We start from the raw sequence: 17,736 nt of genomic DNA on the forward strand, positions 1-17,736 counted from the left end.
TATCAGGATTACAATTTTTGAAAAAAATGATAATCAGCTTCTAACAGACCTCAAGTTCTATTTCAGCGTTTAGATAGGGGGTCAACTTTATGACGTAAATGCTGACAGGGTAACTAGTAAGTTACCCTGTAACATGTAAATTTAAAAAAATTAAAAATTTCACTCTGAATGCCTGCACGATGAAGCTGAGTTCGTATCGCCAATGAGGACATTCCACCTCATTAACTCCCACCTATACTGGAGGATATAACTAGCGGATTGAATCCTGGTCAAACTTACCATCAGAGCGACGCGCATATCAGTATTGCGACGGACCTATTAAAGCAGTTATGTTCACCAAATAAATAAATTCAACATACGTTGACTACAAACCAAACGTAGCATACTACGATAGGTAAACTGTAGCCTGCATTACGCCAGCCTGCGTGAATAGCTGTTTAACCTTTACTTTTATCTTACCTTTAAATCGATCGTTTAACAAAGGCAATTTAGCGTCGTGGGATTTAGTATCAGCGATCGATAAGATGAGCAGTTTACTATCGGTAACTGTAAATATTAGAAGATCATTACGTTGTTTCTAGATGGGTGTCTTGTGGGATCCAGTTCTCCAGTCGAATTCATAGTAGTTTAGATTCCATTCAGACTGAAACATAAACGACTAGATGAAAGCCAGCGCTCGTTTTTCCAGGCACGTCTCCATGTATGGCTCCGCTTAAAAACTGTGAGTCATTCTATAAGAGGCCCGTTTCTAGTCGTAGCTGCTGTTGAGGTCATTGTTTCTCTTAGCCATCACGTTATATTCTGGGGGTTGTTGGGCGCTTCACATTCGGCGAAATGCGTCGACATCATTTCCTCCCGATCTGGGCCTGATGCTGCATCAACCATTGCCTTTGTCTATAAAGACATATTATAGTATATAAATTGTTGTCATTTCTAATGAAACTACTTTCCTCACCATCTCCCCCTGCCCCGGCCCTACCATCCTGTTTTCCATTCCATCCATCGTTCTTTTCCAGCCCTTTATCCGTTTCTTTCTGAACAATCCACACAACATCCGCCGGCTATGGTGGAACATGTGTACATAGATGCATACTATCACGGTTGCCACTGCCGCAGTTTTCACCAGCAACTGCACCGTTGTTAGATAAATAAACAAAACCATTATATGAGATTAATAAAAATAAAACAGTACCGATCGAGCGAATGAGAAAGAAAGCAAGCCGACGAACGGCCGAGCGAATCGTAAAAACAAATCGCGTCGACCTGACGACCGACTCGACCCGCGTCCGAGTCCCCGCAACAAATGCAATTGTATCCGTTAGTAGTACTAAGGTAAAAGGCGGCAGCAGCAGCAGCAGCAGCAGCAGCAGCAGCTAGTGCTGCGGTGGTGTCGCCAGTGGCAGTACGTATACCGGAGCGGATGGCGGTGAATAAGCCGTGGCTCACTGGCTTGCCTTTAAAAGTCCATGCACATTTTAAGAATCAGCCTGGAAACTGATTAGAATCGCCCTCATTTATCGGTCAAACGAACGAAGAAGACAAAGCATCCCATGACAGGATGGTCGATGGTTTGTTGCGGCCGCTATGGTCATCGGGAAAGAAAACAAGCAAACGAACGAGCGAGCGAATCAGCAACTGGAAACCGTCGACCGCTGCTAGCGAATGACGACCAAATGCATACGAGGATAGATTGCCATAGACGTTTCCTGCAGCAGCAGCAGCAGCAGCAGCAGCAGCAGCAGCAGCAGCCGCCGCCGCCGCCGCCTGCTTCTGTTCATCCGTCAGTCAATACAAAGATGACGACACAACAGTGCACAGCGCCGATTCAACAATACGGTGCAGGGCAGCCGCTGCCTGGTCGATCATAATAGTACTGCTTCCAGCAACGGCCGCGTCGCGCCGGACCATTGCACGAACCGACCTGCCAGTATCATCAACATTGTGATCAGACTTGCAGATCGGTTTCCCGACCTCATCAGGGCCTCAGTTGTTGAATACATCTGCAGTGGGCAATAGTAGATAGGAAATAGTGAGGATGGCGGTCACGAAAAGTAAGGGCTTGAGTCGTTTTGCATTTGGAAATATTGCCTCATTATCGATTAAGGAATGTAGAGGACGCGCATTGATAATGGACCGGCTATGTAGCACATCTGATGAGCGTACGCTTCATAGTTATATAATTTCGTTAACGGCGCATATCGTCTCCGGTCTGTAGATTTAACCCAGCAAAGAGATCTTTATTACCAAACCCATGCCATTTTCATATTTTAAACAATAAAAATAACTGGATTAGCGACAGCGTTAATGACGTGCACGTCTGGCAGACAACAACATTAACAGTCTAGGGGCGAATTGAATTGAGCTGATATGCGCTTGCCCATCGGCCGTTCAATACATGGTAACGACTAGCACCGGGGGCCACTCGGTCTCGTTTCTCACTGCTGTCAAAATGCCACACTTAATTGTTTCTAGTTTTACGTTGGGAACCGCCGCTAAGTGCCGCTGACCCAAGCGGCTGGCTTCTCTCTGTATGAAGCGACATCTGTTGTAGCAGCACTCGGATCCAGACTGCCTTGTGTGTCTCCGTATCTGCTTGGCAAACGTGTTATCGCAGAGGCGTTGCGGGTAGTAAATGATCGACAAATAAATGGATACTTGTGATGTTCAACCTTGCTTTGGTGTATGTACAAATTAGCCAATCTGCAAGTAGATTGCGACGACGAATTTCGTAAAAATTCTCAGACACATATATATGCTTAAGGAGGTCCGCAGGCCACTCTGAGAGTGCGTGAAAAATAAGATTCTGGTTTATTTGTAAAGGCCGTTAGTTGAACGTCGGAAGCTACGACTTCATTGTCGAATCTGCTCAGATTCTTTTGCATCCGGGCCACACGGTCGTTTGACAGAGACAGCGGAGCGATAAAGGAGCTTCGCACCCGCTTGGAACTAGCATAACGCTTCGGTCGCTAGAAAGAAGATCAGCTTCCGGCGAGGAAGACCACCTTGAGGGCATCATTAATTCAAGAATCGATATGTTAGGCTAAATGGCCTAAAGAGACAGAGAAGGAGTCCGGCCTTAGTGTTATCCTGCTCTGTAGCCGATTCAGAGAACCACGTAGATCGTGTCCGGCCGACTCTGATCTCCAGCTGTGGCCACAACGTAAATATTCATCCGTAGGTGGTGGCGGCAGTAGCAGCAGCGACATCGGTGTCGCTTGCCGCTGCCGCGGTAGCGCCGTATTTACCAATCGGCGTTAGAATAGTCGCTTGCTGTCGTCCTGGCCGCTACGCCAATTACGGAGCGGTGAAGCGTGCAGGGATTTTTAGAGTTGAGTTTGGTCGATTTTTTTACAAGACGAATTCGGTCTATTCAGCTGATTCCAGTCAGCAGCGCGTTTCGTAATTTCTATTCTTTAGCGCGATTGGTTATCACGATTTTTTCGCTGCTGCTGCTGATGCTGTTGTCATCATTGGTGTTATTAGCCTTGTTATTATTGTCATTACTTCGATGGTCGAGTTGCGTGTTTCTGTTGTCAACGTGGGAGCATGCGGTAAAGGAAAGGGACGGAGAATCACCGAGAAACTGATATTTTTGTAAACTTCGTTTGCTGCTGCTGCTGCTGCTGCTGCTGCTGTTGTCGCGTTGCTGCTGCCGCCACCACAGCACAGCAACGTCAACGCCTCCGTGGCTGAAGTAACCGAAACTTCGATGTGACGTTGACATGGAGGTGGCGGTGGGAGACGCTGGCGAAAACCTTCAACTGTAGCCACTGACGCCAACAGTAGCTGATTTTAGGTGTCACATTAAACGCAGGAGGGGCGGCAGGCAGGTGCATACTTTGCGGTTCGCACTTGATGGCCTAGCCGGCGCCGATGGTCGACGCTTCGATGGAGTTGTCGGTAGAACTTTGAAAATCTGACCACGATATATTGATAATACACCATAATAGATTGCGCCGCTACTGCCTTCAACACATGAGACGCTTATTATCATTGTTATTATTTTCACTAGTCCTCCTTTTATCTCTCGGTGATGTTGGCAACGTGTGTGTAAGCAAAAACGAAAACTAGTGAGCACATTGCTGCTACAACGAGTACTTCGAACGAGCAATAGTGCAGATGAGTTATTAAGTAGCGGTCCATGCTGAGGGACGAAGCCATAGAATAGATCGGGGCAGAAGCTCCGTCTGTCAGTACAGCGGTCGTTAGTATCGGCGTATGCTAACGCTTCATATGCCGTCGTGTCAAAATCAGATAGAAATGACGAGCAAGCGTTCACTTGAATCGCATGATTTTTTTTATTGTCTTCAATGATCAGCATCGCCGGGAGGGGCTGCAGCGGTTCCAGCGGCAGCGCAGAGCTGCCTATCAACGTCGTTGTCTAGGCGAAGCTATCGTTTTTAGGGTACAGCTGCGTGTTCCCGATCTGCAGCCCTTGCTGCTCGCTCCCCCGCGTGGTCATTCTTCTGTATTTCTGCATAAATCTAACACGAACAAATTCACAGTCGGTACTAAGACGGTAGTGAAGATTATAAAATATTACGCTTGATCGAGTTTTGTGGGTAGAACACTTTTATGGGTAGAGCTCAGACACTATGTGTTTTATTTTCCCCGATAGCTTCCGTAAACAGTGTGATTACTTTGCTTGCCCAGTTGGCTAAAGGTATTATTATTAATTATCTATTACATTTTAGGTCGAAATGAATCAGGTGTCGAATTGAGCCTAAATTTCCACTTGTATCTTGTTGTTGGTCCATTGTTACGCGCCTCTCCACACCTCGTATAACTTCTTCAGCAACACATTCCTACGCTGTCTGTGTTCGACCTCTAAACATGATCAACCACATTACCCGTAGTCCTTCTCTATTCTTCATTTATGCTGCTAACTGCTTGCCATTAACGAGTGTGGCATTCTGCTATGGGGCCGCGTCGTCACTTGCCCTGGTATTGCTTGAACCCGCCGTATTTTCCAATTTGTGATATCACTTATTCACAAGAGTCGTAAGCAGGTTCGTTGGCCGTCAACACTCAATGAGTGGTAATGCTACCGCCGCTGCCGCTGCCGCTAATGGCGTTGCGAAGTAGGCCCATTATTGAACTAGAAAAAAAAAAAGCCGAGTTTCTTGCTTTTCCACCTTCAATGATTGACGCTCATAAACAGGGACGAACAATAATAATAATACGAACGTAGCGTACAAAGTCGCACGCGGGGTACACAATCGAACGCACGAGCGAACACATGCGGCAGCTGGACGCGAGAGACAGGGTTCTAGTCACACGCGGACGCTAATGCGACAGCAGTAAATGTCAATGATATATGTATACCATACTATGTATCGTGAACAAACGCTTTCAAATAATTTTACGATTCATTGTTTATCTGTCTGAATACGCATGTCTCTGTTTGAATATTATAATGATTATTATTATTACCTGTGAGATTTGTTCTGTTTGTTTCTGCATCAGTCGTTCGCTTGCGGTGGTCGGTAGCTGGAGTCGTTTTTCTCCGCTCTTCCCTCTGACTAGCTACTCTGTTCACGTGTTCATCGTTGTCGTTAATTGTGCGGCGGCCTAGCGTTGTTACCTAGTAGCGACCGGGTACGCTCATGTCTTCAAGGACATAGCTGAGCTAACATGGTCGACTAATAACGCCGACCAAAGAAACTGCGATGACGCCCGCCTCATCTTACAAATTTTCAATTATAACGCGCACAGATAGCAATAATGCCCACCACATTAACACAGCACAGAACTTGACTTTATTACCCTTAATAACAGCTAATATTTGCTTGAGATGCCCGTACAATTTCAATGACAACGTTAATAACAAAATATCATATGTGCCTATTGTCTGCCATTGGCCATGTGTGTGTGTGTGTGCATGGCACTTTAGGCCAGCATATCTCATTGTAGAAACGTGGTGTGTTTGCCATCGAATGGAGAAACACTTATTATCTATGTTGAAACATCATTAAACTTATTATCTAGGTTGTTTTTATATCAACGAACTATGTTTAATAATGCGCTTGTGTTCAGGCCTATATTTTCAACTGTGCAGTTATTTTGCATCATAGCACTGGCCAGATATTTTGTTTCTAGTTATTAAACAGCTTTTCCGTTTGCAATGAAGTAAAATGTTTGCTCTGAAATAGCTAGTGTAGGCCGATTATGAGTATTTTCTGTTCGGGAAACAGACGCGCAAATCTGAAATATTTAGATCCATTTAGTAAGGTAATATAGCTAGACAAAATTGAAGGTTGACATTTTGGTAGAAATTTCCGAAAAGTTCATAAATAAAGATACGCTATGTTGACTCTTCTACGATAATGCGTAACAAGCAAACATACTATTCAGACAGTCCTGTGCAAAAGACCGCGTACGTAGTTGATTTAATTCGTACCACAGAAAGCCTTAGCGCAATTGGACTTTTCTATCAATAGCAGTATTCAAATACATGGTATTGAGAACTTTAACTTTACCCATAGATTTTTATGTATATACCACTAACCCCGGCGGAGTACGATTCAGGACCTGTGTATGGGGTGGTGGGTGCGGTTTCAAATATATTACGTATATAGGGTGTAGTGGTAGTCAAGCTGGTCAAATATGTGTTTATATTAAGTAAAACAGGTAAAAAGAGTTGCAGCTCTTCAGAACGGATCGGACATTTGAGAGTTTTGTTTTTGAGAGATTTGTGTTCTCAAGTAGTTTCATTCATACACATTGATTTCTATATTACAGTGCAACGTTACGGGACGCCGCTGTCGTGCCAGCACACTTGCTGCAGTTATTGATCCTCCGTCCTCCATGATGTTGACGCAGACTCTTCTTGCGCACTCCCGAAACCGCTTCATCGGCGGGGTCGTTTTGGGCCGACTTGCCAACCTGATCTCCGCAAAACATTAGCATTACCAACGATCTTTGGAAGAATCAGTAACGTCTCACTATAGCATCATTACTCGAAAGGGATTCGCGTCAGCAGTGGTCCTCCTTCGCCGCGGCCACCAGCGACGCCGCCTGATTCCGCTTCCTCTCGTTCTGTCCGTCCCCAGCGTTGATACCACGTCGCCGCCACCACGAGTAGAATACGGAGAAGCGTAGTACTCAGCGCTGTGAGCGATGTTCGCATAGTCAAACGGCGCGTTGCCTGTTATTACCTACCTAAGGCAGTTGTTGAGGCTGTCGCCGTCGCTTGTGCTGTCGTTGCTGCTGCATTTCTTACAGCTGCCGTTACCGTTGTAGCTATCGGGCATCCGCAACGATGGTGCTGGCCGAGTCTTCACGTATGGTCGTGGCAGCACCGTCTTAGGAGGATGGCCAGCGAATGTCGTCGGCCAGCAAACGAACATGGAGGACGGGTCTCCTCCAGTACAACTGCTAGCACAACTACTAGCACTAAGACTACTCGCTGCTTAATAAGGAAGCACAGATTAATATATATTAATTGGATTCCATTAAGAGTGAAGATGAGTGCAAGGAAGCGGGATAAAGGCAGCACCAACAGCAGCACGGTAGCGACAAGGCAGTCGAGAAGGCCCATACCAACAGATCAGTTTGACGAAGAACTAGAAGCTAAAGAAGAAAAAAACAGCGGACGATGATGGACTGGGAACTGCGAATCGACGAACAAACGGACGGTCGGTCGGTCGGTCGGTCGGTCGGACGGACAAACAAACAGTGGATAGAGAGAAAGGAAAGAAAAAGAAAAATAGACGACGATGACGGCAACAAGAACGAGTGCAAACCTTATAGAAGCGCTGATGAGAGCAGTATCTCATAGCATGCGTCATAAAGGTTCTACTGAGTCTGCCGTCTCAGATTCCGTGGCTATCAGCGCTCAGGCAAATACTAATGGTATGAATATTCTCGCTGGGCATGAGGGGACGCGGAGTGATGGTGCTGACAAATTGACTTCACCGAGATCGCCATCGTTATCATGCGCTTGGTCAGCGGGACAACAATACAAGTGAACGAAGCGACTGGATAGCGGTGCGCGACCACGAACATGTGCATGCAAGCACGAATGACCATTCACTCCACGTGTTATAATGCAATAGAGTAATTAATTATATGAGTCCTGTCGAGCTGAACATCGTGCAAGCAGTTTGTGAAGAGACAGGAGCTGATCTTGACACGAGAAGGGTCAAATTGTGACAGGTAAGGATCCAGCTGACCGCTCAGCATTCTACGGGGCTTTCACAGTGAAGAAGGTCGAAGGTTTGTTAAACGAGATTACGGGTTAAACGGGGGACTAAGATTGCAACGTCAAATATCTGTTGGTATCGGCGGGTGAGGCACTTAGTGTTTTGTCGGCATCCATGTCAGAATGCGTGCTTGGCATCGTCATGATCTTCCCGGCAAGAAGCCGACATCAGGCAATGATACCTGATGCGGCAATGTAACGGGGTTATGAGTTAGCAATAGTTACCGCGATGGTTAAGCACTAAAGCGGCGACCATTGGCGACTACACTAACGTGTTGTTAGCGGACGCAAAATTATGAGAGCGTAACTGGGGCCACTTTTAGATCTACCGATACCCGCTAAGTACTGCTAGTTTGAGAAATAAGATCGTTCATACATTTGCAGCCGAAACTCCAATAGTTGCTACAAATTCTCTTATTCTATTCTGTTATAGCTTGGTATGGTTCTTTGCTCACAAGTACCAATAGTGCTAAACGGAATTTTAATTAGCGTCATATCCGTACGCCTTATCAAGCTGATTTCAGTCCCGTAGCTGACGGCATATTTTTGAGTGATTGAGTTAGTTAGAAATACTTATGGAATCATTTTCTGTATTGTACTAAAGTAGTTATGAAAATAGATGCCGTAGAGGCGCCCATTATTGCATATTGAATTTGTTCTATAATAGATTAAGCCAAAAGGAAAATTCTGCTTCATTCGAGAGAAGATTTTTCTTCACAAAATAGAGCACGTGTTTTTGTACTTTCGGAAAAAAAATGAATTGTGCTAAAATGAAAAGTGACTTAACAGATGCGAACAAGTTCATAAGAATATTACCGCATCGGAAGCATTCCGTGGCAAGTCGGGTGAGGCAAATATGGAGGAGATCATATGGTTTCCTTGATCATTTTCCTTACCCTATTCAGTCCACTTCCTTCCTTTCCACTCTTTCATAAGTCTCTCGTGAAGAGCCGTGACTGAAGGAAAGAGCCCACCAGACTGCTTTTTGCTTTTGCGGCGACTGCTCCGTGCAGCGCTGGCGCTGAATGAAAGATGTGCTACTGCCACCGCCGCCGTTGCCTGAGTAAGTGCGCCCTTCGTTGATCGATACCAGATCTCGGTGACGGGCCGACCGACCGACCGACCGACCGGCCGGCCGGCCGGCCGGCCGGCCGACACGTTGGGGGTGCTACGGCGATCATAGTGACAGAATAGAGACTGGCCGTTATCTTCCATGTCGGCAGCAGACGACCGCGAGTAACTGCTTGAGGGCCAGCCGGCAAACCAGGGGGATGGAGAAAGTCAGCAAGATGGTGGTCGTGTACATTGTTCCATCTCCGTTTCCTCGGCAGACAGAGAGACATAGAGGCTGCCTGGGAGGGAAAGAGAGCAAGATCTCTTAGGCGAACGAGCAATCTTAACTCAATTAATATGAGAATAATTGCTTTATTTGATTGCTGCTATCTATAGTACAGCCATTCCTGTTTGCACGCAGACGCATACACGTGCACACTGACGCTCATAGAGAGTCACACAATATTCGCGAAGAACAGAACTCTAAGAATAGTTACTTATATAATTGTGTTCTAGAAGGAAGCGAGAGCGTGTGAAGGGGCGCTTTTTTCTCTCCGTCAACGAGATGTCGAGCGAGAGGCAAGTAAAAAGAAGAGCTTCTGGCATGATTCATCAACGCTACCATTATTATTAATGGAGTTAAAGTGGAGTCGCTGAAGTCATCGTGCCGGGTGTTTCATATGTCTGCGCGTACGGAGTAGCGGACAAATATTGTGTTCTCTGTGGATATACTACACGTCTAATGAGTCTGGTAGTAGTTTGTTGCCTTGGAAAGTGGAGTAAATAGACATATCGGCTTCTTTGAGTTCACTCTAAAGTATGAATGGATTTATCATGCACTGAGAGAACTGCCTTACGATACCCATTGGACTTACTTACGGCGCTTTTCTGGAGCGGGACCACAAAGAAAGCCAAATAATAGCCAGTGGGGGACCAAAAACCCTACATTGTAGATTATTCTCTCAGAACTGTATTACAACAGGGTTATAATAATTTAGTTGATTTATTGATTTAGTTGACAAGTTGATTTATAAACCTATAGTTTGTGTTTGCTCATACCGCGACAGGAACAGTGAACTAGCGAGGATAGAATTAATCTAGTTAACGCATAGAATTGTATTTATAATTCTAACTATATCTGCAAATGCCTCAAAAAACGGTGATTATAATGTAACGGAACAGTCTTAATTGTTGTCAGTCTTGTTATCAGGTTTTCATACAGAAATAAGACGTTTAGAGTTATTTCAAAAGCATCGAGACTACAAAATGGCCAAGCATGTTTAGCTCGACGAGCATATTTAGCTTTTCTCTATCGCAAACATGCTAGTAATGTTTAGGGATATTATAGGTTAAAACAGCTCCAAATTCAGAATATCTAGGTCTGGGGATGTTGCTTAAGATACTTTTCAGAAACTCCATTGAATAATAACAGAAGCGGATTCTGTGGGATGTACATACCTATTTTACTAACATAAACCTTTACACTTTGCAAGTGGTCTTTTCATAAAAATTAGCTAAAACACTGAAAAATACAAACTGTAAGCATGAGCTTATATATTAATGGGCCGACTAAAAATTGCCAATCCAGGACTAATATACCATTAACACTAAGAATTCGTTACGTGCTTAGCTGGCTACATCAAGAACGTTCCGCTGTAACGCAACATATATGCCCTATAAAAAAAAAATCGTGGAATCAAGTTCAGTATTGATTAAATATAGCCATTAATGTTAGTGCAGACAATGTTTGTGGGAAAATTGGCAACCTTGCCAAAAAAAGACGTTGATAGCGTATGAACGGAGTTTTGCGTGAAACAGCACTACGGGGAGACGAATATGTGAGGTAGCATCTAGTGTTCAGTTCTATGTTACAGAACTAGAACAAAAAAACAGCTCCTTTGCTTAGTATGAAGAAAAATCGGAAGGTGTCACTATTCTTTAGTACGACACTATTTTAATTATGCCGATGATGCGCTAGTTACTATGTAACGTTAATTTTTAAACCTTCGTGCATCTTTTATGTACGAGGCCGAATGCCACCAACGAAAAATGGGTGCTTAATCTGAAATACGGTAATAGTGGTACGGCAGCATCGTTAGTTATCAAGATACGACCTTACGGAATTGTGGTCCAAGCAAAGTCAACCACGATCGTTGGACAGAGCTGCAATTTAGGAGATGTGCCGAATTACGCTACCCTCGTCTAGATTATCGACAGCGTACGCTTCATGGTGACCGATCAACCATATTTGAATGTATGTTTTCATTGCTGATATTTTGTTATTTGATTTCCATCTAGGTGCTTGCCATTCCGTTCAAGTTGGACTCCAACGCATATTTGTAACACGCTCCCAGTTATTTTCCAAAATTGTTTTTTATTTTCAAAACAGGAAAAATCGACTGTCGGTAAAGCTAAATATTTGCTAGCAAGTTCTTTTGTGTCATTGGTACGACTGGTGCCTGACCGTCTAAGTGCATCTGTTCCCTTCGCTATTTTATTTCTCTATGAGCATCGATGTGTAAAGGAAAACAGCTTAGAAGAGGAGTGTAGAATGGATCAAAGCGCCAATGAAAAAAAACTCGAGGTGATTTTAAGTACTGGGCCGCGGCGTCGCATTAATAATGATTTGATCATTTATCAAAAAACGACGAACTCTGAACTTCCACCAGCTCTTACCCGACAGACTTAGCGCACACGCTTTTTTTACCCCTCCCCATCCGATCCACTTTTGTGGCTGACGCTGCTTCGCGGCTGCTATCACAACTGAAGCCGGAGAGGTGCTTCTCTGACTCTCTGCTCGTACTCCGTAAAGTTTCATTGTGAAGGGAACTGCTGCTGCTGCTGCTTGAAACCATCTCGGCGCCAAAAAGCAATGGGAAACAGGGCAAATTCGGGAAGCCACATATTTCCAGTAGTGGGAGCAGCAGCGGTGCTTGCTACAGACGCAGCTGATCTCCAACAGAAGCGACCGTTGACGGCAGCAGTAGCAGTAATCGAAGCAGAATGTGGGCGAGTAAAAAAGTGCAAATTTAAGCCAGACGACGTGTGGCTTTGGGAGGGGTTGCTCGCCGAGTAAAATGGGGGAGCGGATTCTAATGAAATTTTAATTGTAGTCTTTTCCTCCCCTTGAGTGTACGACCGGACGATAAGGACTCGGCCACATATCGCTTTCACAAATCATACGCATAGGGTGAACGAGCGGTCGCTACGAGCCATCCGATGGTTCCGCACGATTGTGACTAAAGCTTGGACTCCGAAAAAATGATAAAAACGAAAGCAAAGTACGATCTCACAGGTGCCAAAAAGTGGTGTAGTTAAAAAAAAAAACGTTCAAAAAAGCCAACAGTATGGATGATAGGAGCACAAACGAAACTAGATATGGCAAAAGACTATGACGTAGTAAATATCTACAATGGGCGAGTCCAGGTGGAAAAATGAGCATGAGTTCAAGGAGGAAAATTCATTTTTACGGCATAAAGTTGTTCTAAGCTAAATGCGCTAGTATCAAGAGTAAACCCTGCACGCTAAAGTATTATTAAGATGGAAGGCTGCTTAGGTAACTGCGGCACACATATGTGAACAGCTCGTATACCTGTCACTGCTGGCTTAGCGACCAACACTTGAGTTTTTCCTTATTCCTCTACTATATAGCTGATACATGTGAAAAAAATCCTTGAAAGTGATCAGCTAAATCGGAATCGTATCAAAGCAGTTGGTGTTCGCGGAGATGAACTTCGGTAACAACGGGCCCTACAATGAAAGCCAGCCCGATCACACAATGGTATAACGCGTCGCTAGACACAAATTACCGTACGTCTGCCATTACAAGGCGACGCAGCAGCGTTGATGACAACAACTCTTATTCCCGTAGACGACTGTAACAATAACAAATCCCGCTACTATTTTACACTCACTTTCGTTACATTGAACGTCTGCCCTACGTGCTATTGTAATTTGCTTTAAAAATAATTATTTCACTTTTGTTTGTCCACAGCGTCGACATCTCCGATGCGCTACCCGCGGCAATAACAGCAAATAAATGATAGAAATTAAAAAGAGGGTCCTGCTGGTCGGAAGGATTCATATATTTTTTCGAAGCGGCGGCGGCGGCGGCGGCGCTGCCCACTTTTTCTCTTGTGGATTGCATTTTCCGTTCGGTCTCTTAGGAATGCAAGGGCTGTGTGTGAATGACATTTTAATTTAACAATGGTCTCAGCATTATTTGCCCACAAATGTCGTCTCGTTATCATCCGTCCGATTCAGACTGTTCAAATATGACTTTTACACGTACGGCACCATGTCGACTACTGCCTGCTGCCGTCGTCACCATACTAGCCGTGGCTAACGATGAAAGCGTGGGCGACGTCTGACCGAGCTGATTTTGCTAGCACTTGTTTAGTACCAACGTCAATTGTCACACCCGTCATTTGCACTAAATCGTCGTGTAAATAGATAATAGTGCTGTTCGCTGTCTTGCTGACTCGGAATTGTTGAGGTTGCCGTGCGACAAGATGAGGACAGCTCAGTATCGACTCAACGACGATGCCGGTGGAAGCGGGAAATGCTGGACGTTCTCAATCAGTGATGAAAACAGCAGTGTACCAATTAGCGATGCGGGCCAAGCGGAATGTCTTTTAGAGTTGCTGCTGTTCTCGTAGCAGTTGCGTCGTCTGCCGGCCGATCGAGGCTGGAATGGATGAAAACTGACGTGTAGTGGGCAGCATCCTTCGAGACAGTTTCAGCTGGTGCGCATCGCTGGTCTGGGCAAGTCTCGATCGCCTCTAATGAGCTAGCTGGTGCCTCAGCGTTCGTGGTAAATGTCATGCAATCTAATAATGCTACTGAACAATACGTCCCAACAGTCAAACAAACATTTTTTTTACATTTTAAACAAAAGAATTGAATGCATTTTTTACAGCCATTTTCGTCAGTGGTATTGCTGTGTATAGACGCGTGCCGGTAGACTCGAATCAGTGATCTCGACTCAACATCTAAATACCGTGTCGTAAAGGTTTTTGTGGTACATTAAGAAGCCAACAGATTTTTCTTGTGTGTTTATCGATTTATTAGTAATAAAGGGTTTTTCTAGTCAAGTGAAGGGGTTGAAAACTCTTTAGAAAATTAAAGGATCACATGGTTTTCAAAACTACAGATTGTATTTCCTTTGCCGCGCATAGCTCCTATTAGGCTGTCAGAAGAATTCAGTCAGCATTATCGACTTCGAGACTGATTCCGTTCAAGCCGGCCTACACTTTGCTCCTACGTTATAAGACACCGCATCTGACCTACGTCATCATCCCGGCTATAATATCTACACATAAATGCGTATTTACGCTGTAAAACTTCATATGATGGTATGACGAAAGGTTCACTCGCACAAATAAAAACAACAATATAGAAACAACAGAAAGAAACTGTAGACTGCTAGTGGTAAGCAGTGAAAATCGAAAACAGTCTGGAGACCTTTGCCACTCAACATTCAGTTCTGCTCAGCGTTTTTCCAATCGGCGCCAACTCCTCATCGAGGTCGAAAGTTCGCGGGATTGTTGCTCGGTGGAGTGCGAGTTGTACGCAATGATGCTGGAGGTGGGAGCGTACGCTATTTCTGCAGGAGTACCAGTTGGAGGCTGGCCTCGTCGCCATGATCCGTGATCCTTCATACAGTATACAATCGGCACTTTTCGCCACGGGCACGGATGACTTTCGCGGACAAAATCCGCGTAACAGTGTTGCTGGTGAGGAAGGCCACGACGGTAGTTCCTGTGGCCGCGGTGTGTGCTCAGGCAGTCTCTGCTTGTCGTTTCTTTCCCCCGTCATTCACAGTAGCACCGGTTGTAGTAACTAAAATAGTCGCCTGATGCCGGACTGCTTTCTTCGGTATTAATTCGTGCAGTGATGCATAACTACGGTTACAGTTTAGCAACAGCGGCATCGGCAACACAATCGACGATTGGCTGTGCGAGATAAACAGCTCAACAACAAAAGGATTACGAGGACGAAGAGAAACAGCAAAGAACAGCCCTAGCTTCGCATCTCGGGAAGCTGATGCTATTCGTCAAATGATGAAAACACTCACATAAAAAACAGAAAATTTAGTGAAAATGATCAAGGATCGAATCGTCACAACTAACGTTTAAGGTTGACGATGTCCCTCCTGCTTTAAAACGTTTTGGTCTATTTGCGCTGTTGACCGAAAAGCCTTAAGCGTAACAATGATTAAGGTTGTAAGTTCTGTTACGGGAGAATGACACTATGACGCGATCTATGACTCTATATGTAACTGGGAGATCTCGCGTCAATTTTTTCTTTTCAATGGCGGCGGCGGCGGCGGGAACAGTCACATAGAAGACGGCCAGTCAACAGCACCAGAAGTCAACTTGTTTATTGCCTAGATTTTTTCGGTTTGTTATTGTTAGAGAACAACCCAGCTATAGGATTTGCATTGAGCTTAAAGTGAAGGGTAGTCCGTCGGTTTAACGTGAACCAGAAAAAAAGATTAAGGAAACATACTTTGCAATTACTCCGTTAGTGCCTTTGCAATATGGTTAGTTTGGCACGCTGACGCAGCAGGCAATGCTTTCGAGGGCATTTCGGCCAGAATGGCAACGGTAACAGCCTGTTCAAGTCACTGCAGTCAGCTGGCATTATGTGCTTGTGCAATCCATATCAGAAATTTATCGAATTTCGGGTGCACCACAAATCTATGAGCTCGAGCACGCACGAAGGGCTACCATCGATGAATAATGCAACCGCTGAAAAAACGTCGTATACGTTTCGTGTTAACAGAACGAACTTGCATTAATTCAAATACAGTTCGTTTAACTTGAAAGCTCATTGAACAATAAACCTAACATGATCGGTCGGCGTTTGCTGAAAGAGTTACAAAGATCAAGGCTCACAAATAATATTCGACCTCGTTTCTTCTCGGCACAACCACGCGAGCATCGGTGTTAGAGAGCCAGTAAATGAGGTAGTAAAATACTGGACACTTTGAAGTGTGGGAAAGACCGAAGCATCGAGATGCCGAAGCTGCCAACTTGGACCGGCAATCAATGACAAAGCATGCACAAAAATACGAATAAATATTCGAGAAAAAATGGCACTTCGACAAAGGATGACCGTGATCATAATCACCATATTGTTAATAAAACCTATGGTGCTATAACTGCTATAGTTGTTCCTATGGCCAGCTCTGTATCTTTTGTTGTATTCTCGATATTGAGAGGGCCGTTGTTATGGCTGCCGCCGCCGGCGCCGCTGCTGCTGCGGCTAACGCGACCGTTGCTAGCGTTGCTGTTCTGGGCATCTTTTACGTCGTGAGATGAGCCTCCCCTCCGTTACAATTATGCCTCGGACTATGGTTGACGTTTCGTACGCTTGCGTATTCGATGTAGTTTTAGCCGTGCCCACTGATATTTCTGGCGCTGCAGCGGCTGCTGTTGCTATTCGAGATGACGACGCGAGCGACGAATCCAGTGTCGCTGGCATTTATGCTGTTTCTTCTGTTTTTCACCCATAATGTCTGTGAACTGGGATTTACAACGTACATCGCATCGGCAAAAAACCGTGCGCAAGCGCCAACAAGCTGAAGCTACGGTTAAGGCCGTGATCCGTTACGGGTTGAGCTACGGCACTCGATATGGTTCACCCCTCGTGGCTCGTCGTCAACGGCACGGGTCCGTAACTAGCAATACACAAACGAAGGAAAAAGCGAGGACTAGGATTAGAGAGGGGGGCTGAAGCACGAATAAGTTCAAGAGGATCTGAGCAAGAAAGACTCGGGCAGTTTAGCAGACGAAAGAGTGGGCCACGTTGATTGAGATAGGCGAGAAAAGGCAATAAGGGGCAAGCAACAAGGACAGGTTGAGAATCGACAAAAGGCGGAAAGGCTGGCTCACAAAATGTTGTTTTGTTGGCTGCCTGGTATACCCGCAGATCCAATTGAAATCAATGACAACAACAGCGGCAATACCAAAGACGAGTAGACGATGTTCAACTGCCACCGTAGCAGCAGCGGTTGTGGCCTAAACCGCGACCCAACAAACGATCGGGCAATGTCGCATGTCAATATAGCTAGGTACGGCGAAACGGCCGCTAGTAACCAAAGTCCAGAGGTTCTAAGCATCATGAGGAGAAGGAGATTGTGAAAAAAACTCACTGATATTTTAAGGCACACGCACACGTGTAGACAGACCGACACATCTTTACGCGGGGCCGCAAGAGTTCAACGCCTCAAACGACGCGGATACAGAAAATGTACGACGACTGATGCGTGCGGTATTTTCAACGAATAGCGCATATACCATTATACATCGCATATACATAGTAGACCTCATCGGGAAAAGGGCACCAGTGCAGATGATTATTACATATTCTTACTCTACGTACGAAAAAGATCGTACTATCTGTGAGCTTTGACTTGTGCGACGGGAACAGACAGGCAGAAGTTGTCATAATGGCACGAGTATCTTTTGCCAGCG

General features: G+C 45.1%; 1 protein-coding gene across 3 annotated transcripts in view; it reads left to right on the forward strand.

Annotated features, from left to right (window-relative positions):
- LOC111252383 (uncharacterized) overlaps positions 1-17,736 on the forward strand; it is an 83,664-nt gene that overhangs the window by 17,697 nt on the left and 48,231 nt on the right. For all 3 annotated transcript variants that reach the window (XR_015318877.1, XR_015318886.1, XR_002674187.2), the window contains one exon: positions 6,742-8,157. The gene's annotated coding sequence lies outside the window, so the exon portion shown is untranslated. The remainder of the gene's footprint in view (positions 1-6,741; positions 8,158-17,736) is intronic.

Source organism: Varroa destructor, unplaced genomic scaffold (genome assembly GCF_002443255.2).
Source record: "Varroa destructor unplaced genomic scaffold, Vdes_3.0 BEIS01000001.1, whole genome shotgun sequence".
NCBI classification, from domain to species: domain Eukaryota; kingdom Metazoa; phylum Arthropoda; class Arachnida; order Mesostigmata; family Varroidae; genus Varroa; species Varroa destructor.